Raw genomic sequence first — 27,031 nt, 5'->3', positions numbered from 1 at the left:
GATGGAGAGGACCTGGGTTGGGGGTGACTCAGGCGACCATGAGCTTGTGTGAGGAGAGCCAAGAGGACTGAAAGACGGATCAAAGGGCAAGTGGAAAGGTGAAGGAGATCCATGTACCAATACTGGTGAGGCCAGGAAGGGACAATTAGAATGATTGTTGCATGATCATGGCATACCTAGAGCAGGACTTGGGGAAGCAAGGAGATGGGGGGGAAAAGGCATAGCGGAAGTCAGTGAACCACGGGATCAGAAGGGTGTTGCCCCAGCAACCCAGTCCGAGGGTGTCCCTAGAGCAAAAGTGGGGAAGCTTGTGGTTCTCCGGTGTTGGAAGAGGTCCCAGCACAGCGTGCATCAGAGATGAAATAGGGAGTGGAGACTGGGGTCATGGAGGTGTTGAGGAGGATGCGTAAGGGTCCAGATAATGGTGAAGGGATGGGTCCAGGATGGTGCCACAAGAAGCCAAGGTAGAGAAATACAGAGTGACCCAGGAAACGCGTGTGGGCTGCCATGATGGCGAAAACCTTTGTAAATATGCAGGGGGCAGCAGCAATCCCAAAGGGAAGGACCTGGAATTGGTAGTAGGAATGCCCTACCATGAAGCAGAGGAATTTGCAATGAGTGGGGTGGATGTCTATATGGAAATATGCATCCTTCATATTAAGAGTCATGAACCAGGCTCAAGGGGGAAAAGAAGGTATGATGAAGGGGGAGCATGCCCATCTGAGAGCGGAAACTGTGGATAAATTTATTGAACAACCAGAGGTCCAAAATGGGATGGAGACCATCTCCCTTCTTCAGTATGAGAAAGTAAAGAGAACAGAAACCATGGCTGTGGTAGCACTGTGGAACAGGTTCTATGGCACAATTCTGGAGGAGGGCACCCGCTTCCTCTTGGAGAAGATGGTATTGGGAGATATGTTCCGGAGGACCCCAGTGTGAGTGACAGGGTGGAAAGAAGAGGAATTCTGAGGTACCCCAATGAACAATGTCCAGCAGCCAGAGATTGGTGGTAATCATACCTCCGTTGTAACCGAAGAGGGCAAGACGACCCCCAAAAACAACCTGGGGGGTGCCTGGAAGTTCACACTTCTCGGGGAAGGAGTCAAAAGGACTGCTTGGAGGAACGTTGCAGGAAGGCAGAAGTGGCAGGAGCAGAAAAGTGGGATCACTGTGAGCACAGGCGATAACGAGACAGTGCCAATGGACATCGAGGATAGGGCTGGTAAGTGGCATAAGGGTAGGGTCTGAAGGTCAACCTCTGTTGCCTGTGTGTTGGGGTTAGGGTATGTATGCCCAATGACTGGAGGGTGGCATGAGTCCTTAAGGGAGTGCAGGGATTCATCAGTTTTGTCACTAAATAGTTTGCTGTCATCAAAGGGGAGGTCCTTGAGTGTAGTCTGGACCTCCTTTGGAAACTCGCTACATTGCAGCCAGGAATCACGGTGGAGGACAAACACTGAAGCCAGAGAGAGGGATGCAGTATCAGCAGAATCAGCCACTGCTTGGAGAGCCACCCTGGTGACCAAATTGCTTTCATCCAGAAGATGTTGGAAGTCCTGATTCTTCTCTGGAAAGCCTGCCAGGATGGCCTGCTAGCTGGCTATGCAGAATTGGAGACCCACAGAAAAGCAGACCTTGCAGCCCAGCAGGTCCAGCATTTTGGCGGCGTGATCTGGGTGAAGGGGATGGATTTAAAATGCTGTTGCGGGCTGCGTTCAGTCACCGTGTGGACTAAAGAGAGTATAGTGGCGAGTGAGTAAACAGAAAGTCTGTGCCTTTGTAGAGCATGAAATAACGATGCTCTACCCCCTTGCGAATAGGGGCACAAGAGGCCAGGTGTGCCAGACCATCTAGGCCAGTTGTAAAATGGTCTTGAGAATAGGGAGGGAGGTAAGGAAAGGCCCAGGGGGCGGGGGTGTAATATACCCAGAAACTGGCTCTGGGGGTCCTGTATGTCTTCTATGGGTAGGATGAGGGCTGTAGCCATCTGTCGAAGCAGATCCTGGTATTTCAGGTGGCCGTCCGGGGAGGGGAGACAGAGAGAGTAAGGATAGAATAAGTGCACTGTTCAGGGAGGAAGAGATGCAAATAGGGACTGGTGAGTCTGATAGTACCATCGGTACCATAGGTGCCAGCAGTGCCAGAACATACTGGGGCTCCTCATAGACAGAGGGAGGGACTGTGTGCATAGGGGACACCAAGGATGAGGGCATGGCTGCCCCTCATGGTCACGGTAGGGATCCCAAGTGGCCCAGTATGGCCAAGCATAGAGGTCACCAGCCATTGGCAATGCCTGCAGATAGTGGAAGCATGGGTCGACCAGCGGAGCATACATCGGTTGGTATGGGTGGCACTGTGGGTCCAAGCTATGTGACCATGAGGGCATGAAGGCATAGTCTGGCTTAGAGGACCATACGGAGGCTGAAGACAGGTCCAGTAGGGGCAGAGCTGTTGGGACCGCCAGAACCATCAGTATCAGATGAAACAAGGCTGGACAGTCAAAGAGCAAAAGGTTCCGCTGTGGAAGGGCCCAACAGAGAGAGAGAGAGAGAGAGAGAGAGAGAGAGAGACAGAGGGGAGCAGGATGCTGGAGAAGAAGCGGCTCATCTGCGGGATACAGCAGTCTGGAAGTGACGAGTCCCAGAGCATGGAGGAGAGCCGGCATAAGGCAGCATCAGTTCAACCACTGACATGAGTGGGGACAAGTGCCCCAATGTACATGGGGACCAGGCGTGCAAGTCCAAATGGTCCCAGTGGAGTGGATGGGACCAGGAGTGAAAGTAGCAGGGCCAATGGAGCACAGTGCTTCGACTTAGACTCACAGACTTTAAGGTCAGAATGGACCATTATGATCATCTAGTCTGACCTCCTGCACAATGCAGGCCACAGAATCTCACCCACCCACTTCTGTAACAAACCCCTAACCTATGTCTGAGTTACTGAAGTCCTCAAATTGTGATTTGAAGACTTCAAGCTGCAGAGAATTCTCCAGCAAGTGACCCATGCCCCACGTTGCAGAGGAAGGCAAAAAACCTCCAGGGCCTCTGCCAATCTTCCCTGGAGGAAAATTCCTTCCTGACCCCAAATATGGCAATCAGTTAAACTCTGAGCATGTGGGCAAGAACCACCAGCCAGTACCCAGGGAAGAATTCTCTGTAGTAACTCAGATCCCATCCCATCTAACATCCCATCACAGACCAATGGGCAAACTTACCTGCTGATAATCAAAGATTAATTGCCAAAATTAGGCTATCCCATCATACCATCCCCTCCATAAACTTATCAAGCTTAGTCTTAAAGACAGATATGTCTTTTGCCCCCACTACTTCCCTTGGAAGGCTGTTCCAGAACTTCACTCCTCTAATGGTTAGAAACCTTCATCTAATTTCAAACTTAAACTTCCTACTGTCCAGTTTATATCCATCTGTTCTTGTGTCTACACTGGTATTAAGCTTAAATAATTCCTCTCTCTCCCTAATATTTATCCCTCTGATTTATTTATAAAGAGCAATCATATTCCCCCTCAACCTTCTTTTGGTTAGGCTAAATAAGCCAAGCTCATTGAGTCTCCTTTCATAACATGGATGATCCAAGTAATGGAAAACCTCAGTGGCCCTTCTTTGTACCTATTCCAGTTTGAATTCAACCTTCTTAAACATGGGATACCAGAACTGCACATAGTATTCCAGGTGAGATCTCACCAGTGGCTTGTATAACGGTACTAACACCTCCTTATCTTTGCTGGAAATACCTAGCCTGATGTACCCTAAAACCGCATTAGCTTTTTTAACAGCCATATCACATTGGCGGCTCATAGTCATCCTGTGATCAACCAATACTCCAAGGTCCTTCTCCTCCTCTGTTACTTCCAACTGATGTGTCCCCAGCTTATAACAATAGTTCTTGTTATTAATACCTAAATGCATGACCTTGCACTTTTCACTATTAAATTTCATTCTATTACTATTACTCCAGTTTACAAGGTCATCCAGATCTTCCTATAAGATCCCGGTCCTTCTTTGTGTTAGCAATACCTCCCAGCTTTATGTCATCTGCAAACTTTATTAGCACATTCCCACTTTTTGTGCCAAGGTCAGTAAAAAACGGTTACTCACCTTTGTAACTGTTGTTCTTCGAGATGTGTTGCTCATATCCATTCCAGTTAGGTGTGTGCGCGCCGCGTGCACGTTCGGAGAAACTTTTACCCTAGCAACACTCGGCGGGTCGGCTGGGCGCCCCCTGGAGTGGCGCCACTATGGCGCCGGATATATACCCCAGCCGACCCGGCCACCCTTCAGTTCCTTCTTGCCAGCTACTCCCACAGTGGGGAAGGAAGGTGGGTTTGGAATGGATGTGAGCAACACATCTCGAAGAACAACGGTTACAAAGGTGAGTAACCGTTTTTTCTTCTTCGAGTGATTGCTCATATGCATTCCAGTTAGGTGATTCCCAAGCCTTACCTAGGCGGACGGGTCAGAGTGAGATGCTGCAGTATGCAGAACCGCTGTGCCAAAGGCTGCATCATCTCTAGATTGCTGGACCAGCGCGTAGTGCGAGGTGAAGGTGTGGACCGATGACCAGGTCGCTGCATGGCATATCTCCTGGATAGGCACACGTGCCAGGAAGGCGGCTGATGACGCTTGAGCTCTAGTAGAGTGCGCTGTGAGGTGGCCCGAAGGGACATGAGCTAGATCATAGCATGTGCGGATGCACTCAGTTACCCAGGAGGAGATTCTCTGGGAGGAGACTGGCAGACCTTTCATCCATTCCGCGACCGCCACGAACAGTTGGGGAGACTTCCGGAACGGCTTCGTCCGCTCAATATAGAAAGCGAGTGCCCTGCATACATCTAAGGAGTGTAGCTGCTGCTCCTGCCGAGAAGAATGGGGCTTCGGAAAGAAGACCGGGAGGAAGATGTCCTGGTTGGTATGGAAGGCAGACACAACCTTAGGGAGGAACGCCGGATGAGGGCACAGTTGTACCTTGTCTTTATGAAAAACAGTGCAGGGCGGGTCCACCGTGAGTGCTCTCAGCTCGGAGACCCGCCTGGCCGATGTAATGGCCACCAGGAAGACTGTTTTCTATGATAGGTACAGGAGCGAACAAGTCGCTAGCAGCTCAAAGGGTGGGTGCATTAGTCTGTTTAGGACCAAACTGAGATCCCCGGTAGGTGCAGGGCGACGTACGGGGGGATAGAGACGCTCTAGGTCCTTAATGAACTGAGAGACCAAGAGGTGGGAGAACACGGAGTGGCCACCCTCACCTGGTCGGAAAGTGGATATAGCCGCTAAGTGCACCTTCAGAGAGGATGTCGCCAGGCCCTGTTGCTTAAGGTACCAGAGGTAGTCTAGGACCATGGGAATCGAGGTCTCTGAAGGAGTAACGCCCTGAGTTGTGCACCAGCAAGAGAAGTGTTTCCACTTCACCAAATACATGGAGCGGGTAGAAGGCTTCCTGCTGCTGAACCGGAGCGGAACAGCACAACTCCGCTGTGTTTAGCCATGCAGGAGCCACGCCGTGAGGTGGAGGGCTCGCAGGTCTGGGTGACGAAGCTGCCGTGGTCTTGCGTCATCAGGTCTGGGAGGAGAGAGAGGGGAACTGGGGTGTCCATGGACAGATCTAGCAGGGTGGTGTACCAGTGCTGTCTGGGCCACGCAGGCGCGATCAGGATCAGATGTGCTTTGTCCCTGCGGAGCTTTAACAGGATCTTGTGCACCAGAGAAAACGGAGGGAAGGCATACAGCAGGTGGTGCCTCCACGACAGGAGGAATGCGTCTGTGATCGACCCCGGAGAGAGACCCTGCAAGGAGCAGAACTCCTGGCACTTCCTGTTCGAGCGGGAGGCAAACAGGTCTATGAGGGGAAATCCCCACCTCCGGAAGATCGAATGGATGACGTCCGGTCTTATTGACCATTCGTGACATAGGAAGGACCGGCTAAGCCGATCCACCAGTGTTCCGGACCCCCGGAAGAAAGGACGCTACGAGGTCTATCGAGTGGGCTGTACAGAAGTCCCAGAGTCGAATGGCCTCTTGACACAGGGGAGACGAGCGGGTCCCCCTCGTTTGCTGATGTAGTACATGGCCGTTGTGTTGTCCGTGAATACCGAAACACAACGGCCGTGAAGATGTTGCTGAAACGCCTGGCACGCAAGGTGGACTGCTCTCAACTCCCGGACGTTTATGTGGAGTGTCAACTCATGGGACGACCAAAGCGGTGAGGATGCTCACTACGGGGTCTTCGACTTCTGGGACTTCCTCCGCTGGGAGGTTGATATTGAGGGCCATCCTGCGAAGGAGGTCCTGATGGGCCCTGAGGTCTATCAGTGGGGGCCCTGATGATGAGGTCCCTGCCACAGCCTCATCTGGTGAGGAGGAGGAGGATACCCCAGGAATGAGAGGGTCCTGGACGGCCTCCTACTCCTGGGACGGTTCCTGCTCCAGCTGCCCCGGGGAGTCCAGAGGATGTATCGCGTGCTCCTCCGACTCAGCCGCGGGGGGGAGGGAAATGGTGGCCTCTGGTGCCCGATGTTCTGAGGCAGCAGAGCGGGTCTGGACTAGGGGAGCACCCTGGGCTTGATGGTACGCCCAGGGTGTCCAGAAGGATCACTGTTGAGGTCCTATGTCCTGCGGCCGAGAGTCCTGGAAAACTCCTGTAGGTACCTCCATATCCCGATCCCGGTCATAGTAGCTGTCTGCCTGGGAGGATACAGACGTGTGTCTGGACGGCCATGGTGGAGCAGAAAAGCCTGGAGCCGAAGTCCCGACGGATCTCTCACCCCTCGATCGTGGGGACCGGTGCCGGTAAACACAGCAATACCAAGAGCGAGACCGGGACCTGCGACAGGACCGGTGCCGGGAGGTCGACCTGTATCTCGAGTCTCTATGCCTTAACCTGCTCCGGGAGGTACGGTGCCTGGGACGGTGCCGGGAACTGGAGTGGTACCGCGAGTAGAGGGTTGGGGAGTGAGAGACTGATCGGTGCCGAGAGTCCGACCGGTGCCGTGGTGAGGAACGGTGCCGGGACTGAGAGCGACATCGAGAGTGGGAGCGACATCTCGACCCAGAGCACCTGCGGGATCGTGATCTTGAGCGGTGCCGGTCCGCTACGCTGACAGATGGTGGTCTGGTCAGGGTCAGCTTGCCCACGGACTGCAATACCCGCACCGGCGGTGCCGGGGGTAGGGGTGGTGTCGCCTCGGTGATGGCGATCAAGTCCCTTGCCACGGAAAAAGTCTCCAGGGTAGACAGCAAAGTGAGTTCTACCACGGCAGGTGCCAGGGAGCTGTCAGGTGCCGGACTCAACGGCACTCGTGGGGCTGAAGTCGACGGTACCGGTTTTGGCTGCGCCGCGGCAGGTATTGGTGCCGGGCGGTCAGACCTAGGCGCAGTCTCTGGCTGCAACATGGGTGTTGCTGTCTGACTCTTCGCAGTCTTCGACCTCGGGGAGAGGGAGCGGCGCGGAGTCGATTTCAGTGCCGGCAGTGGCCTGTGCCGGGAATCCTTAGGCTTACCAGCAACGCCCGGTGCCGTAGGGGTGCCTCTGCTCACCGACTGGCTCGTGCTCAGTGCCGAGGGCGATGGTGTCAGGGCCGCTTCCATTAGGAGCTGCTTTAACCTAATGTCCCGCTCTTTTTTAGTTCTCGGCTTAAAAGCCTTGCAAATTGGGCACTTAGCCGATAAGTGCGATTTCCCTAAGCACTTCAAACAGGAGTCGTGGGGATCTTCTGTTGGCATCGGCCTATGACAGGCCGAGCACTGTTTGAAACCCGGTGAGCCAGGCATGAGCTCCGGCACCGAGTGCGGGGAAGGGGCTACCCCCCGAACCCCGCAACACTTACTAACTAACAACTATAACTATGAACTATAACTAAATCTAACGAACTATATATATACAATAACAGTTAACTACACTATGAATATAACTAGAAGAGACTACGAGTAGCTAGGGAAGGTGGAGGTCAGCTAAGCCGCACTCCACTGTTCCAAAGACCGACACGGGCGGTAAGAAGGAACTAAGGGTGGTCGGATAGGGTGGGGTATATATCCGGCGCTATAGCGGCGCCACTCCAGGGGGCGCCCAGCCGACCCGACGCGTGTTGCTAGGGTAAAAGTTTCTCTGACGAACGTGCACGCGGCGCGCACACACCTAACTGGAATGCATATGAGCAATCACTCGAAGGAGAATAAAAAGATTAAATAAGACTGGTCCGAAAACTGATCCCTGACGAACGCCACTAGTAACCTCTTCAGTGCTGGAGCATCCAGGTTAATGCACAACTTCTCACCCAACCTAGCACAGCTTGGGGAGGCAATGCTGCATTTAGAGGCAGTTCCCATCGGAAAGCCACCTTTTTGCCCATGGCTGTGCTTCCTGTGAGCATGGTGGGTGTTTGGCAGTTGCAGTCGTGCCACTGGTGCTGGCTGGGAAGGGCCCAGAGCGGTGCTCACCACAGGGACGAGTGGCACTCCACCAGATCCGTCAGTGCCAGATCCAGTTGTGCGTACAGACAATGAAGATACTAATCTCCCACTGTCCTCAACAGCTTGCTGGGATGTTGCTTTGACACTGCAGGGTCATCTGATGATGTCACCTGGTACGAAGTACCACTTTGGACATTGCTTGCATTTTTCCACTGGAAAAAGACGGTTACTCACCTTTGTAACTGTTGTTCTTCGAGATGTGTTGCTCATATCCATTCCAGTTAGGTGTACGCGCCGCGCGTGCACATTCGTCGGAAAACTTTTACCCTAGCAACTCAGTGGGCCGGCAGGTCGCCCCCTAGAGTGGCGCCACCATGGCGCTCCATATATACTCCTGCCGGCCCACCCGCTCCTCAGTTCCTTCTTGCCGGCTACTCCGACAGTGGGGAAGGAGGGCGGGTGCGGAATGGATATGAGCAACACATCTCGAAGAACAACAGTTACAAAGGTGAGTAACCGTCTTTTCTTCTTCGAGTGATTGCTCATATCCATTCCAGTTAGGTGAATCCCAAGCCTTACAAAGGCGGTGGGGTCGGAGTGAAATGTGGCAGAATAAAACTGCTGAGCCAGAGGCTACAGCCTCTCTTGACTGTTGAACCAGGGCATACTGCGAAGCCAAGGTATGGACCGAGGACCAATGGAGCTTCGCGACAGATCTCGTGGTTAGAAACACGAGCCAGCAAGGCGGCAGATGAAGTCTGAGCCCTGGTAGAATGCACGGTGATGTGGCTTGGGGAAATATGAGCCAAATCATAGCAAGTGGGGATGTCCGCCATCACCCCAGATGAGATCCTCTGAGAGGAAAACAAGCAAGCCCTCCCTTTGGCCCGCTACCGGGACAGAGCTGGGGCACCTTAGGAAATGGCTCTGTCAGCACAATATAATGCGAGCACTCCACAGATGTCCAAGGAGTGCAACGGTTGTGCCCATTGCATTGAACTGTGGGTAACATGAAAAGCCGAAACCACCTTAGGGAGGAAAGCCGGGTGCGGTCATAATTGCACCTTGTCTTTGCGAAACCTAGTGTACGGCGGAACCCCCGTAAGAGCTCTGATCTCCGAGACCGTCTGGCCAAGACTAGGTTGAGGTCCCAGGTTGGGGCTGGGCGGCGCACCCGAGGGTGCAAGCGCTCCAAGCCCTTGAGGGACCTCGAACCCATAGAGCGTGAGAACACTGAACGTCCATCTTAGCCTGCTGGAAGGTAGAGATGGCTGCTGAGTGTATCCTCAGCGCTGATACCGCCAGGTCCTGCCGCTGAAGGCCAGAGGCAGGCCAATAGAGGGGATTGAGACCTTAGCAGGAGCAAGATCGAGCGAACTGCAGCTGTAAAAGAAACGATTCCACCTGGCCCGGTACGTTGACCAGGTGGAAGGCTGCCTGTCACCCCGACTCAGGTACGCAGCAGCCACCGTGAGGTGAAGAGGCTGCAGGTCCGAGTGACGAAGCCTGTCGTTGCCCTGAGTGATGAGGTCTGGGCTGACAGGCCGAGCAACGTGGTATGTCAGTGCTGCCTGGACCATTCGGGAGTGATCATGATGATGCACGCTCTGCCCCTGCGGAGTTTGAGCAGGACCTAATGAATCAGTGGGAACAGTGGGAAGGCATAATGCAGTTGGCCTTTCCACGGCATCAGGAATGCGTCCAAGATCGATTCCGAGGAGAGACCTTGGAAGGAGCAGAACACCTGGCATTTCCTGCTCTCACGGTGAGCGAACAGGTCTGTGTGAGGAAACATCTCCACTTCCGGAAAGTGGGACGCCTCACATGGGGCAGAGTGATCACTCGTAAGGCAGGAAAGACCTGCTGAGGCAAAGAGTTAAGACGTTCCAAACGCCTGGGAGAAAGGACGTCGCCAGCTCCATCGAGTGGGCCATGCAAAAGACCCGGAAATGGATGGCCTCCTGACAAAAAAAGGGGGGAGGACTATGTCCCCCTTGAATACTTATGAAGCACCTGGCCGTTGTGTTGGCTGTAAACACCGAGATACAACGGCCTCGCAGCTGCCGCTGGAACCCCTGGCATGCCAGGCGGACTACTCTCATTTTTGGGGCATTGATGAGGAATGCCAGCTCCCTAGAAGACCAAAGGCCTTAAGCTCAGAGGTGACCATGAGCACTCGAGCAGAGAGATGAGGCGTCCGCCGTCAGGGGCAGTGAGGGCTGGGGCGGATGAAAACGCATCCCTGTCCACACCAAGGAGGGAGTTAGCCACCACTCTAGGGAGCCTAAGGCGTTCGAGGGAACGGTGACTACCATGACCATTGGCTCCCTGTCCAAGCGGTACGCCGAGGTGGGCCGGACTTGGAGAGGACGGAGGCGGAGCTTGGCGTGTTTGGTTACAAACTTGCGGGCAACTATGGACCCAGGAGACTGAGACAAGAACGAGCTGAGGTCGTTGGGAAAGCCTTCATACCTCAGATGATTGTTGCCATCGCCTAAAATCGCAGTTGTGATAAGCAGGCTCCGGCTAGGTAGGAGACCAGGATAGCCCCTAGGGAGCCCAACCTCTGCGTGGGAACCAGAGTGGATTGCTCTATAATAAACAGCAGGCCTTGACCTGTGAATAAGACCGTGACGATGCCCACGCGCTGAGTGGTTTGTGTCTCAGAGTCTCCTCGGATAAGCGAATCGTCCAGATACGGAAAAACGCATATCCGACATTAGCGACGGTAGGCGGCGACTATGGCCGTAAACCGGGAGTATTGACTGTTGGCTATAAAGCGGAGGCATCTCCCGTGCGGAGGGAAGATGGCATTGTGAAAGTACGCGTCCTTCATATCCAGGGCGGCACAGTAGCCCCCAGGAGGCAAGGATGGAATAATGGTTCCCAGGGATACCATGCAGAACTCCAACCTTATCCTAACCCGGTTGAGTCCGTGCAGGACCAAGAAGGTCTGAGACCTGTGTTCGAGTGGGGGACTAGGGCATAACGGGAGTAAAACCCCTTACCCCTTTCGTCCGCTGAAGGGGGACAGGGCTGGAGCAAATTAAAGATGGTACCTATGCTCCATCGTGCGCAGGACCCAGCGATCTGAAAGTAACTGGGGCCGTGCCAAGAGAAAGCGGGATCGGGATCCCGTCCTGCGACTGGTACACCGCCCTCAGGTGAACCTTGGAAGATCCGTCTTTGGTCCCAGTGGTAATTGCGAGGGACCTTGACTTTGGCTCTTTTGGGGGTCCTGACGTTCGTCTGCGACCACCTTGGCCTTGCCGTTTTCCAGAGATCTGCCTCTGGCTAGGCACAGAGTATGGCGGCTGGGGCCAGAAAGGCCTGCGTTTGGTCGCTGGCGTATACATGCTGAGACGCATTAGGACCCTATTGCCCATCAGACTTCGCAGTCTGGGGCTGTCTCTGCCGCGAAGATGTCTTTACCAACAAAGGGTAAATCCTGAATGGCATACCGCAGCTCCGGCCGGAGGTTTAAAACCTGAAGCCATGAAATGCACCTCACGGCGACACTCAAGGCCAGAGTGCTGGCCGCAGAGTCTGCTGTGTCCAACGAGGCCTGGAGGGACGCTCTGTGAACCTTCTTTCCCCCGTCCTCCAAGACGGCAGCAAACTCCAGGTGGAAGTTTTGAGGGAGAAACTCCTTCACTCAGGTGCTATAATTATCGCAGCTAAGCAAGGCTTGTTGCTTTGCTACCCCGAGCTGCAGGGCCCCTGCAGAGTACACCTGGCGGCCAAGCATGTTCATTCGCCAAGCCTCTTTCTGCTTCGGGGCTGGCGCCCGCTGGCCATCATATCAGGATCGTGGTCCTGAGCATAAAATCTGCGCATATGGGATGACACGGATGCGTGTCCGGACGGCCATGGAGGTACTAAAAGAAGGCACAGGCAGTCTCTGACTCACTCGGACCTTGCCCAACTCGGCACCGGGGACCGGCATCGGGAGGCATATCGGTACCTGGAACGAGATCCAGACCCGCAACCAGAACGGTGTCGGGAGGTCGACCGAGATCTCGAGGCTCGGAGAAGGGCTACAGGAGTCAAGGGACCTGCCCCGGTGCCAGGAGTCGGAACGGTGCCGATAGCGGGTCGGCGAACGGGATACCGACCGGTGCAGCGAGTGTGACCAGTACCGAGGAAAACAGCACCGGGACTGCCAGTGGTGTCCGGCGTGTCGACAGGACTTGGAGTGTCTGCGGGACCGTGATCATGAACGGTGCCGCTCTGCTGTGCTGACAGGGGACAGTCCCCTGAAGAGACTGCATTACCCGCACCGGCGGTGCCGGGGTCAGGCAGCACTGACTCTGTCATGGCACTGAGAGCCCTCGCCGTTGGTAACATCTCCGGCGTGAAGGGAACAGCAGGCTCAACCACAGTGCATACTGGGGAGCTGTCAGGCACCGGATTCGACGGCCCTCGTGGGACCGGGATCCACGGTACCGAGGTCATCAGAGCTTCGGTAGGTGTCGGTGCCGGGCGATCCGAGTTAGATAAGCTGTCTGGCTGCGGTGCCGTCAGCACGGAAGCAGCGGGAGTAATACGCTCAACCACGGCGCGTGCCGGGGAGCCGTCAGGCACCGGATTCGATAGCCCTTGTGGGACCGGGATCGACGGTGCCGACGTCATCGGTGCCGCAGCAGGTGTCGGTGCCGGGCAATCCGACATAGACTAGCTCTCTGGCTGCGGTGCCGTTGGCACGGAAGCAGCAGGAGCAGTAGCTCAACCACGGCGCGTGCCGGGGAGCCGTCAGGCACCGGATTCTACGACCCTTGTGGGACCGGGATCGACGGTGCCGACGTCATCGGTGCCGCAGCAGGTGTCGGTGCCGGGCGATCCGACTTAGACGAGCCCTCTGGCTGCGGTGCCGCTGGCACGGAAGCAGCAGGAGCAGTAGCTCAACCACGGCGCGTGCCGGGGAGCCGTCAGGCACCGGATTCTACGGCCCTTGTGGGACCGGGATCGACGGTGTCGACGTCATCGGTGCCGTAGCAGGTGTCGGCGCCGGGCGATCTGACTTAGACGAGCTCTCTGGCTGCGGTGCCGCTGGCACGGAAGCAGCAGGAGCAGTAGCTCAACCACGGCGCGTGCCGGGGAGCCGTCAGGCACCGGATTCTACGGCCTTCGTGGGACCGGGATCGACGTCGTCGGTGCCGGGCGAACCATCTTAGACGAGCTCTCTAGCTGCGGTGCAGTTGGCACAGAAGCAGCAGGAGCAGTAAGCTCTACCACGGCGCGAGCCGGGGAGCTGCCAGGCACCGGATTCAGTGGCCCTGGGGGACTGGAATCGACGGTGCCGATGTCATCGGTGCCTCTGCAGGTGTCGGTGCCGGGTAACGCAACTTAGGTGAGCTCTCTGGCTGCGATGCAGGTGGCACGGAAGCAGCGGGAGCAGGGGGCTCAACCACGGCGCGTGCCGGGGAGCCGCCAGGCACCAGCAGGAATCGTAGGCTTTCTCGACCTCGGAAGAAGGGAGCGGTGCCGAGTCGACATCGGTGCCGGCGACGGCCGGTGCCGAAAGGCCTTGGTAGTACCGGCAGGGTCCGGTGCCGAAGAGGCGCTTCTGCCCACCGCTTGAACATCGCTCGGCGCCCAAGGTGGAGGGGTAAGTGAAAGTCCCGCACCTTTTTGTTCTCGGCTTAAAAGCCTTGCAAATGGGGCACTTATCTGTCAAGTGTGATTCCGTGAGGCACTTCAAACAGGAGTCATGTAGATCTCTCTTCGGCCGCGGCTTCTGGCAGGCCGGGCCCCTTTTAAAACCCGGTGAGCCATGCATGGCTCCGGCACTGGGCTCATGGAAGGGGCTACTTCCTGAACCCCGCTAACTAAACTAACCATGTTAGCAAAGAAAACACTTATAACCATACAAATATATATATAAAAGGGTTATAACTGCATAACTATATACGAGAAAACGAGTAGCTAGGGAAGTGGAGGTCAGCTAAGCCGCGCTCCACTGTTCCAACGACCGACACGGGCGGTAAGAAGGAACTGAGGAGCGAGTGGGCCGGCAGGAGTATATATGGAGCGCCATGGTGGCGCCACTCTAGGGGGCGACCTGCCGGCCCACTGAGTTGCTAGGGTAAAAGTTTTCCGACGAATGTGCACGCGCGGCGCGTACACCTAACTGGAATGGATATGAGCAATCACTCGAAGAAGAACAAAGAGTTCCCAATTTATGTGAATTCTAGTTAAGGCTGGGAAGTATATGAATCAGGACTCTTCTCCACTGCCTCACTGTCCAAGAAGGGAGATTGCTAAAAACACCTGAACAGAAAGGCAGGGGGCTGACTCCAGGTTTAGACAGGGTCCAGTCTGCAAAGAGAAATAAGTGGAACTCTAAGCTACAGAAACTCTGCAACCTGCCTAAAACAACATTTAGGGTGAGAAAATATATTTTGTAACCTGGTTCTTGAGTGTATTAAGTGTAGTTTGCGTGTTTTCTTTGCTCAGTAATCTGCTTTGTTCTCTTTGAGCTCCCTTTAATCACTTAAAATTCACATTTTGTAGTTAATAAACTTATTTTTTGTTTATTACAAATCCCAGTTTGTACAATTCATATCTGAGGGAGGGACTGGGCAAAATCTGTGCATCTCTCTCGCCAAATTCAAGGAGAGGGCAATTTTTACTAGTCTGCGCTGCACAGATCTCTTTATACAGCACAAGACATTATTTTGGGTTTACACTCCAAAGGAGGTATGCATGTCAGTTCTGAGTAAATCCCCGAGCTGAATCTTCCCACACAGAGCTGATTACAGTCTGTGTCCGCAGCTGGGTGTGGCCTTATCTGTGTGCGTGCTAGAGAAGGCTTGAGGGCCTGCCACAGCTAGAACAGGGTGAGGAAATCCAAGCTGGTGGAATGGGCAGAACTAGTGGGATCCCAGCACAACAGGTGACACCCCAGACAAGGTAAAACATAGATCAGGAGACATACAATTCTCCCCCAAGGAGTTCAGTCACAAATTTAATTAGCACTTTTTTTAATGTGCTTCATCAGCATGGAAGCATGTTCTCTGGAATTGTGCCCGAAGCATAAAAGAGCAAATACATTTTTAGCATATCTGGCATCTAAATAACTTGCAATGCTGACTACACAAGTGCCATACGAACACCTGTTCTCACTTTGAAGTGACACTGCAAATAAGAATCGGGCAGCATTGTTGCCCATAAATGTAAACAAACTTGTTTGTGTTAGCAACTGGCTGAACAAGAAGTAGGACTGAGATACTCCTGAGGGAATTCTCCGCTACTGTGTGCACACATAATTAATGAGTCACGCATATTTTTATTTTATATATTTATATATTTAATGACTCATGCATATTTGCGCAGAAAAAAGCTTCTGCCAAAATATTGGTGCAGTTCCACCTTTTGCCCACCAGAGGGCGCTGTGGCACTAGAAGAGGGAAGAGAACCAGCCTGCCTTTTTCACAGTACCTGTCAGGCCAGGTCAGGAGATGGGGCGACAGGGAGACTGACAGCATGGGGTGCTGGGGAGGGTCAGATAGGCGCTCATAAGGACTAGTGCGAGAGGACAGATTGGGGCAGGGGCTGAATGAGAGTGGAGGCACAGGTCCACAGCGGGGAGGGAGGTGCAGGGCCACATGGAGATGGGGAGTGGCTGGGTGGGGGCACAGAGCCACATGGGGATGGGGGGGGGTACAGAGCCACATTGGTCCAGGGGGAGGGGTGCAGGGCCATATGGCGATGGAGAGAGTGGGTGTCTGAGTAGGGGTGGAGGGACTCATGTGGACAGGGGCTGAAAGGACACATGAGGGTGCAGGAACACATGGGGACAGGGACAGATGTGCCTGACAGAACGGGAGAGGCTAGGGATCAGCCAGGGTCTGCATGGGGGAAGCTCCCTAACAATACCTCCTCACCCCACCCCCCACAAAAAAATGGTTCCATACTTTTCCCACACATACCCAACAATCCTCCAAGTTCACATCCAGGCTCCTTCCCAGCAATTTACTTCCCTCTCCCTCAGCTCCTGCATTACCCCTGACTCCACCAAGCTTTTCAACTGCTTCTGAGGGGTGCAGGAAATACAGTTCTGTATTGTAGTTTAAATGAATTATTATTCAGAGTTCTATATTAATATGCCTAGTAAGGAATCTATTTGTCAAAAAAAAAATTGTTGTTGTCTCTATTGTTACAGACATACTTGCTGACAGGTATTTTGAAATAAATGACCCAAAATAATTGAAATTGGTGTGATAATACTGTGTTATTTTGACAAATAAAATATGCAGAATGTGCAGACTTTTAAAATATGGTGTGCTGAATTTTTTATCTTTTTGGCACAGAATTCCCCCGGGTATACTGAGTGAACTTGTAGGCTCTAAAGCAGGGGTTCTCAAACTGGGGGTCGGGACCCCTCAGGGGGTCGCAAGGTTATTACATGGGGGATCACAAGCGGTCAGCCTCCACCACAAACCACACTTTGCCTCCAGCATTTATAATGGTATTAAATAAATTAAAAAGTGTTTTTCACTTATAAGAGGGGGTCACATTCAGAGGCTTGGTACGTGAAAGGGATCACCAGTACAAAAGTCTGAGAACCACTACTCAGTTTTACATTCTTTTGTTTCTGAGTGAAGTTATGTAACCAAATAAACCTACATTTGTAAGTTTCATTGTCACAATAGAGTGCATTACAGTACTTGTATGAGGTGAACTGAAAAATACTATTTCTTTTATCCTTTTTACAGTGCAAATATTTGTAATATAAATAATATAAAGTGAACACTTTTGTATTCTGTGTTGTAATTGAAATCAATATATTTGAAAATGTAGAAAAACATCCAAAAATATTTAATACATTTCAATTGGTATTCTATTGTTTAACAATGTGATTAAAACTATGATTAATCATGATTAATTTTTTTAATCGTGATTAATTGTTTTTAGTTAATCGCATGAGTTAACTGTGATTAAAGTCTTAAAGTATAAAGTTGGCTGTTGTCTGGAATACAAGTTTCCCAGGGGAAAAAAAAAGGAGAAAACATTCAGTACATTGATCTCCTTGCCATAATAATACCTATAAGGAAAGCAACTTTAACAAATGAGAAAATAAATGAAGTATTGCTTTAAAAATAAAATAAAATAAAAAAATCTTTCCCGCTAGTTGATGCAAAACCAAGCTTAGCCAGAGGAATTTTGACTGGAGGTCAAAGCTCCACCATTATTTTGGTTTATCTAGGAACACAAGGATGTGAAGCCAAATTCTCCATCTTCAAAGATGGAAAGATCCTAATGCAGTGCCAAGGACAAAAGTGCTGAGATTCAAACCTTAAACGAGTCCAAAACAAGAAGGGAAGAGAAATTTGGGCTGTCACTCCTTCTGAAATAACACATTCAAATACATCATAAGCCCCAGACCAGGGGTAGTCAATAGGTAGACCACGGACCAAATCTGGATTGCTAGATACTTTTCAGTGAACTGCGGGGGCAAAGCATGGGCAGGGCAAGCAGGAACACATGACCCTCCCCCACATTTCTCTGGATGCCTCTGGAGGGTACAACAAGAAGCAAGGAGGCAGTACCCTGCTTGGCAGCTGTGCTCTCCATGTAGCATGGGGAGGGTGTTGGAGGCTGGCTGAGCTCACCCCTCGTCCCGCATGGGGCTGCTTTGCCTTCCCTGCTGCCTGCTCTGCAGACCATTCACCGAGGTGAGTCGAGGGTAGAAGCAAAGGCACCACATGGGACTCAAGCAGTAGGGAAGGCGAAGCAGATCCATGTAGGAGGGAGGAGCAGCTCAACTACCCACCCTGCTGCTTCCTCCCTCCCGGCGGTGCACGGACACAGAGTGCCAGGAGGTGTTGTCTCCTCATTTCTGGGGATCCGAGAACTCAGGGGGCACACATGACCCCCCTCCAACCTTTCCATCTGTGCCCCCCCATAGGATGTGCAGAGCTACATAGGGAATGGGAGTGACTGGGTGGGGGCACAGAGACACATGGAGATGGGGGAGAGGGAACAGGGACACACAGGGACAGGGGAGTGGCTGGGTGGGGGTACAGAGCCACATGGGGATGGAGGGGTACAGAGCTATACGGGTCCAGGGGGAGGGGTGCAGGGCCATACGGCGATGGGGGGAGTGGGTGTCACAGCTACGTGCCACCTCTGTGCGTGGGCTGAAGCTGAGCTGGGACTGAAGCCATGCAGAGCTGTGCTTGTGCTCCAAGTGGTCCCTGGAGCCCACTGCTCCACTCCTGTGTTCCCCATCCTCAAAGCCCACCCCCCTCCACCCTGACCACATGCTCCTGAGCAGTCTCTAGAGCCATCCACCCTGGCCTCATGTCCTTCCACCCCCATCCTTCGAGGCCAACCCTCTCCAACCCTTCCCCCCCTCAACCGGCCTCTCTCCCTCCACAGTCTGCCTCCAGTCACCTGCTTTTGCCACATCTCAGCCTCCCCCTATCTCCCCACATGCTATCTGGAGTCTCCTTGATCCCTCCCGCTACCTGGAGCCTCCTTCCTGCCCCCTCTTTTATCCTAGCCACCAAAGGGGCATCACACTGCTGGCTGGATCATAGCCTGACACAGCTTTGCCTCCTGGCCCCAAGCTCAAAGTACTCATACATATTCACATCATGCTTTGCTACCCAAATCCCAGCCCATACCCAGTCCTCTCCCCCGGTCCCATCTCTGCTACTTAGTTCAATTGGAGACACAGAGGAATATTTGGAGGGGGCACGCAGGACATCAGGGAGCTTGGGGAGGGGGGACAAGCGGAGGACTAGGGGAGGCGAGCGGACCTTGGTGGGGGTCTGGACCTTGACAAAAAATAATTTACTACCCCTGCTCTAGATGCAAAATGCTTTCAGGAGTGTAGGATATCAAGTAGCTGTTTCGAGTACCTGAAATCTAGAAGATTCATACTTAAATTCCAGGCTATAGCTTGAACTTGTCCAGGGATTGACAATATACTAGTTTCTTCTTCAGGTCTTTGAAGAGAGGTCATTTCCAAGGAGCACAAAATGACATCTCCATCAATTGGGAGGAATGAGGTCTACAAGGCCAGTATAAGAGGAAACATACCCAGTCCTTCCTTACTTTCCTGGCTATCCAAGCTGAGTGGGTAAAAGAGGATGGAAGGGAAAGTTTCTTACCATAAATTTCCTTGTTAGTAGCTTTTCCACTAATTCTGTATGGGTGAATGGACTGTGCCTCTTCTCTGTGGAAATCAGAGGCAGTCAGATGCTGTTTGGGGCTCTAGGAGTAGCTCCTGCCCCATATTTTTAGCCACCAGTTAAGTTCTTTCACTGCTGGAGAAACAAATGTGGGTTGTTTTATTTTTACCATTAAGAGAACTTGAAATTATATTATCTTTAAAGTGCACGTGTATATATATACACATCTCTCTAGAAGAAAAAATTCAGTTTGTTACTAACTATAATCCAGTAGCTGCCAAATTCAAACAGGATAAATGTCATACATTTGTCATGCCTCAAGAAATGAAGTGGAATATTTTCGCATACATACTGTCTCAAAGTAAATTAGAAAGTGGTCCAAATTAAATGAAAAGAATAGACTTTCATATGGTAAAAAAAAATATTGGTCTGAGGAGATTTTCTGCAGAATTGATCTAAATATTGAAATTGGTAGCAATGGCACTATATTATGTGCACAGGAATTCTCGTTCAATTCTTAAAATATAGTGTTCAAGAAGACTGAGAAAATTTTACTAAACTGAATTTAGATAAGGTGCAGTTCATTAAGGTAACATCTTAGTAGTTAACTGCTGTGGCTTCTTCTGCAGGTGCCCAATGAGTACATTCATCATTAGGCCTGAGGCACCCAAAGATTAGAAACTTCATGAAAACAAAGCCAGTTTTCCTTTTCAAGAATTCTTATTCTGATTGACTTTAAAGCGCCCTCAATGAAATTTAACAGATTCCGTTTTAATTGATTTTTTGACCAGGATTCCAATTATGTTTAAAATATTGCATTATGAAAATATTTAGTAACATCTGAGACTGTGTGTAAGAAAAAATTCACAAGTCCCAGTTTTCATTTGTTAATACTGAAGTAATTTTGTTTTGTAGTCAAAGATTTTATGCCACTTTGGTGTTATAAAGAGAAAGTTCTGATCCTTCAAATATGTACGCACTAGCTTAACTTTAAGCACAAGTAGTGTCACTGAAGTCACTGGAACTATTCATGTAAGTAAAGCTATTTTGTGCATAAGTGTTTCCACAGGATCAAGGCCTAAATTTTCCAATATTTTGTTCACTGCAATTTTGTAAGACTCAAATGAGATACCCCCACTCTTGGTGACGTTTAAAAATAGCATTGATAATTTAGTTCGTTATGAATGTTAGTCTTCCATTGGAGTAACATGAGTTTTCAAATTAGGTTGAGGCGCTGAGGATTTTTAAAGTGATTTAAAATTTAATTTAAAATCATTCCACTGTTCAAAACTAGTATTTTGAAGATAGCCTCTAGAAAAGCAGAATTTGATCTACAGATAGTATGAAGTAGCTGCCAGAGTTTAAATACCCAGAAACATCTGATTTTAGAAAACAGGATTTGCATGCGGTCTTTTTACTCTGGCCTTTTTAAGGAGTCTTGTGGATGTTAAGGACGCTGATGAGCCTGCATAAAGAATACTTCTGAGGGATGTTTTTTTCCTTACTACATATTGCTTGTTTACAGGAGTCTGCTGAAATCATCCTGAAGAAACTCTCATCCAGTCAGGATGCTCAGACCTGTGAGATTCTTGTTCCTCTCATACCAGAAGTAAAAGCTGATCAAACGAATAAATAGGCTTTCATAGTTGACTCCCATCTGGATGCTAAAAGCATATCAATGACCCTAAACAGAGACTCGCTGGTGAATTACACTTTTCTTCTGTTACCCAAGCTGTCAATTGCAAATACTCTAGGGATCAGGATTAAGAAAGGACCCTTGATTCATGAGGTCTGGGTCTTTTTTCACATGTGCAAATGAGATTCCTTGTCTAGTTTTGTAAAGTCTGAAAACAATGCCTTCTGGGACAGCAGCAAACTAGGATTAAGATCAAAGCAGAGAAAAAAAAGCAGCAGCTGAGGTGCATCCTTTATATGACCTTCCTTGAAAGATACTGCATTTCTCTCTGCCCAGGACATTATTTCTATTCATTCTGATAAAAGGTTTGATAGCCCCTCTGGTTTTGCTTCTGAAAAAGTCAGACCCCAAATGTCTCAAGTTGGGCACCCAGAACATGAAGATCACACAATCAGTGCATTTAGCCACTTGCTCAGGAATACATAGCAAGTCAGTGGCAAACTCTGGGATAGAACTCAGTTCTCATGAGTCAGTCACCACCTTAATCACAAGACCATCCTCTCACTTCCTGCCTCATTCAATACACACCATCCAGTTTTTGCAGAAAATGTAGTGAGCATCCTAATACTTCAGCCTCATTCACTACACCACCCTGATTAGTCCATCCTAGACACTGAACGAGGCAGGAGTTTTAGTTAAAAATAGTTTTAAAAGACATGATGACATACCATCATAATGTATATATACATACAGGGGAAAAGAATTAAGGAAACCTGAACTTTTTAATTTGTGATTTTGCAAACTTAACATTCTTTTAATGTAGCATATTTTAAGATACAAATTCTGAGGTGTGGATGTGCTGGTGGTTTTTTGTTTTGTATTAAAGAAAAATGTAAGTTCACGTGCTCCTCTCATGATCATCAGCAGGGTTTGAACCCAAGACCATCAGTAATGCAGCCCAGACTCCTGAGCAAGCATCCTTATCTGACACCAGAAGTAGGCTGTTATTCTCTCTGCAGACTCAAAATACTGAAAGGTTGTAGTGAGTAGGTCCATTTCACAAAGATTTAACATTCATTCTTCAAGGCAGTATGCATAAGCAGATCAGATTTGGGTCTGCCATATTAGAGGTCTGTGCTCTATGCCCGACTAGGATAGAAGTGAACTTCTTTGTCAGAGTAAATAAGAGACTGTATATTCCTGTAAAATGGGATGGTTTGGACAGTTGACATTTGCCTCCCTTCAGAGAAAGAGATATGTTACTCTTATCACTGAGCAAGGCCTTAAAGTGCACCATCCTTTACACAATTGAGCAGAAGAGGTGAGATTAAAACTTATGGACTTCTCACTCTCATGGCAATGCATTTTGGCAGTGGCGGTTGCAGTGAGAGGAACATGATGAGAAAGATTTGTTATCTGTGTCCCATCCAGACCCAGTTCTGTCTGCATGGCAGTTTCAGGAGAGTCACTGGTCTGGGGAACATTCTTCAATGGACAAGGAACCTTCTGAGAATTTAGGAGCATTCCTCTAACAAGCTTTATTGTGCATGTGCAAATGGTGATTTTTTAAATTTTTTTTTAACTTACTTTAGTCATTTTTTCAAAGGAATAGCAAAATAGCACCCCTGTGACCACAGGACTAAACCCCTGGCAAATTTCAAGTGCTTGCTGCAAACCTCTGAGATACTAGTGATATTGTAATAGTCCGATAAACTATTTAACATTGCCAAGACCAGGGCCGGCCTTAGGATTTATGGTGCCCTAGGTGAGATTATTAAACTGGTGCCCCTGTGCCTGATCTGCTCTTAGCAACACAAACATAAGCTTACAATATTGGAAAACTTGCCACACTCACGTTATTAAAACCAGTTTAACTTAATTAAGCACACTGTAATGCTGATGGACTAGCACTAAAGAAGCAGCATTATAGAAAAAATTCTGATGACAGAATGATGCAATTTTTTTTTAATTTATCAAAATTTTATTGGAAATTTATATGAAGAAGTATTGAAACAAAGATTTGTTTTTAATTAAAAGCAATCTTTCTGGCTTTTTTGGCTGCAAAATCAGTAATAATGTCATCGTATGACAAAGACAAAGTCATGTCTTGTTCGATTGCAAGAATAGCAAGACCAGTTAAGCGTTCCTGACTCATTGTAGAGCGGAGATAGTTTTTAATGAGCTTTAGTTTTGAGAACCTCCGTTCTCCTGATGCTGCTGTTAAAGGAATTGTCAGTAGAATACGAGTGGCAATGTACACATTAGGATATATGTCAACAAGTTTGCGGGTATGAATAAACTGTACAATGTCCATCACTGATTTTGCATGTGGCAACATTGATGACAGTGTACTCAATTCTTCGTACAGTTCAAGTCCATTTAAATCAAAACTATCACCGTGCTTCAGGAGGCTCTCTAGGTTCTTGCACTTTGTCATTAGTTGCTCTTGTTTTCCTATTTCGTTGAATTTAGTTATGTCATACAAAAATCCAAACTGTTCATGGTGTACTTGCAAGGTATTAAACCTTTCATCAACAGCAGATACTGCTTTATCCATCACAACATTAAAAAATTCAACCTCAAATTTCTTTTCTGGATCGTCTATGGGCATGATCTGCTGTACAGATTCTTCATAAAGAAGTGTCCCTGGCCTTTTTAACTCATATTAACTATGTATTTACTTTATGAAAGTTGGAGAAAACATTGTGAAAACGTAAAACATTGGCTGCCCAACTTCTGGGCTGGCAAAAGTTATACTGACTCACAGGGAAAAAAAAAACCAGGAGAATCTTAGTACAACATATGGTCACTCTATACCAGGCATCGGGTCGGCAACCTTTCAGAAGTGGTGTGCCAAGTTCACTGTAATTTAAGGTTTCTCGTGCCAGGGCTTGTCTACATCACAAAGTTGCAGCACTGGTGAGGGGGTTACAGCGCTGCAACTTAGGAGGTGTACACATCTGCAGGGCATCACCAGCGCTGCAACTCCCTGTTTGCAGCGCTGGCCGTACTCCCGTTTTGTCTCGGGTGTAGAGGATCCAGCGCTGGTGATCCAGCGCTGGTAATCAAGTGTAGACACTTACCAGTGCTTTTCTTGACCTCCGTGGAATAAGCAGGTATCCCAGCATACCTGAGGAAGCCTCTCTGGTAATCAAGCAGGTATCCTTCCCCGCGGTTTGCTCCGGTGTTCTCCGAATCCCCCCCCAAGCAGGTCTCCTTCCCAGCGGTTTGCAGGGGGGTTCGGGGAACACGAGAGCAAACCGCGGGGAAGCAGGTCTCCTTCCCCGGTTTGCTCTCGTGTTCCCCAAACCCCCATGCAAGTAGGTCTCCTTCCCCGCACCCCCGAGCAAGCAGGTCTCCTTCCCTGCCATTTGCAGGGGGGTTCGGGGAATGCGAGAGCAAACCGCGGGGAAGGAAATCTGCTTGCTCGGAGGTTCGGGGAATGCGAGAGCAAACCGCGGGGAAGCAGGTCTCCTTCCCCAGTTTGCTCTCGCGTTCCCCGAACCCCCGTGCAAGCAGGTCTCCTTCCCCGCACCCCCAAGCAAGCAGGTCTCCTTCCCCACCGTTTGCAGGGGGATTCGGGGAACGCGAGAGCAAACCGCGGGGAAGGAGATCTGCTTGCTCGGGGGTTCGGGGAACGCGAGAGCAAACCGCGGGGAAGGAGACCTGCTTGCTCGGGGGTTCGGGGAACGCGAGAGCAAACCGCTGGGAAGGAGACCTGCTTGCTCGGGGGTTCGGGGAACGCGAGAGCAAACCGCTGGGAAGGAGACCTGCTTGCTCGGGGGTTCGGGGAACACTGGAGCAAAACCGGGGAAGGAGACCTGCTTTCCCGCGGTTTGCTCTCGCGTTCCCCGAACCCCCCTTGAAGCCGCCCAACAGCGCTGCAGTGTGGCCACATCTAACACCACTTGCAGCGCTGGTTGCTGTAAGTGTGGCCACTCTGCAGCACTGGCCCTATACAGCTGTACTAATACAGCCGTAACAACCAGCGCTACAAAATTGTAGATGTAGACATACCCCCAGTAATACATTTTAATGTTTGTAGAAGGTTTCTCTCTATGTCTATATTATATAAATAAACTATTGTTATTATCTGAGGTCTTGGCCACCGGTCCTGCTCAGGCCACTGCCAGCTGAGTAAATGAAACCCCAAACCGGCAGCGGTCTGGTGGCTGGAACCCTAGACAAGGATCCCAGGCCCTCCTCAGCCTGCTGCTGGTCTGGGGTTCTGACCACCAACTCCTGCCAGCCAGGATCCCGGCCGCCAATCCCCCCTCAGCCCGCTACCAGCCTGGGATTCTGCTCACCCAGGCTGGCAGGAGGCAGAGTGGGGCTGGCGGCTGAGCTCCTGACTGGCAAGGGGCCGGCAGCCGGAACCCTGGAGTAGCAGTAGGCTGAGTGCTGCTGGCACCCCAGACTGGCAGCAGACTGAGCCACTCAACCCCCTATCGGCCCTGCTCAGCCCGCCACCAGCCCACTCAGCCCGCTGCCGGCTGAGTGAATGGAACCCCAAGCTGACAGCAGGTTGAGTGGTTCAGCTGGCCTGCTCAGCCCACTGCCAGCCTGGGGTTCCTTGGGGGTCTCCAGGCCAGCAGCAGGTGCTGAGTGGGGCCGATGGCTGGTATCCCAGCTGGCAATAGGGCAGCAGCCGGAACCCCAGAGCAGTGATGGGCTGAGCCGCTCAGCCTGCTGCTGCATACCATCAAAAATCAGCTCACCTGCCACCTTTGACACGTGTGCCGTAGGTTGCTGACCCCTGCTTTATACACTAGTAAGGAGATGAGCATATTACAGTTGTTGGAGGGTTCTTATCAGGAGTAACAGGCTATAGGAAAGTCAGTCAACATTTTTTGTTTCTTTGATGAAAATTGGCCCACTCCCTGCCTCAAACCAAACCTGTCACTAATAATTGTCAACAACTTAATTTTCTGTTTTTGGCTAAGATATTGATTTTTTTTTAAATAATATTGAAATTGGATTCAGGATTGTTAGCAAGAATTTTTGGCAAACAAAGTTGTTAAATGACAATCTAAATGGCAACTTAGTAAGTACTGCTTTCATGCTTGGCTCACCCCCCAGCCCGCTGGTCCAACAGCTGCAGTAGAGGAGGAGATAGGTGGAAAACTGCAGGACCCCAAAATCCACCTCTTGGGGTGCAAAGTGGCAACAGCAGCAGCAAACCCTCAGGTCCAATCACACACCAATGGGCACCACCACCAGCCTTATGGACCATGGTGAAGTTAGCACAGCATCTGATCTCAGGGACAGGGCACCCATGGAACCACAGCAGCTCATCCTGCCCTATGCAGCTCCCCCCGGATGAGATGGATAGCTGGCAGCTGCCAGCCCGGGGGAGAGGCGCTCCCCAGCTAGGGTGGCCAGATCCAGATGTCCTGATTTTATAGGGCCAGTCCCGATATTTGGGGCTTTGTCTTATACAGGCACCAATTACCCCCACCTAGAGTGACCAGACAGAAAGTGTGTAAAATCAGGACAGGGATGGGAGGGGGTGGGGGGGTAAAAGGAGCCTATATAAGAAAAAGACCCCAAAATTGGGACTGTCCCTATAAAATAGGGATATCTGCTCACCCTACCCCAATCCCGATTTTTCACACATCTGGCTAACCCCATACAAACCCTGTGTGACATTCCAATCCTGGCTGCCTGCCCAGGAAGTGAGTTAGTTACTTTCACTTTCATTCCTCAGCAAGCAGCCAGCCTCCCCTCCCACCACCTACCCCCAGCACCTCACCCAACACAGCCCTGACAGAGGGGAGGGAGGAGAGAGAGATGGGTGCTCCTGGGGAGGAGGGAGAAAGGAGGGGGTGCTC

The 27,031-nt window shown here is 50.7% G+C and overlaps 1 protein-coding gene across 5 annotated transcripts in view; it reads right to left on the bottom strand.

Annotated features, from left to right (window-relative positions):
• Positions 1–27,031, bottom strand: part of ADARB1 (adenosine deaminase RNA specific B1) — a 270,641-nt gene that overhangs the window by 193,320 nt on the left and 50,290 nt on the right. Inside the window, exon 2 of one of the 5 annotated variants that reach the window (XM_030580007.1) lies at positions 19,544–19,699. The exons of the other annotated variants lie outside the window; for them this stretch is intronic. The gene's annotated coding sequence lies outside the window, so the exon portion shown is untranslated. The remainder of the gene's footprint in view (positions 1–19,543; positions 19,700–27,031) is intronic. 5 annotated transcript variants of the gene reach the window in all.

This window comes from Gopherus evgoodei, chromosome 11 (genome assembly GCF_007399415.2).
Source record: "Gopherus evgoodei ecotype Sinaloan lineage chromosome 11, rGopEvg1_v1.p, whole genome shotgun sequence".
In the NCBI taxonomy this organism is placed as follows: Eukaryota; Metazoa; Chordata; order Testudines; family Testudinidae; genus Gopherus; species Gopherus evgoodei.
The sequence above is the reverse complement of the archived record's forward strand: the minus strand, read 5'-3'. Positions and strand labels throughout refer to the sequence as shown.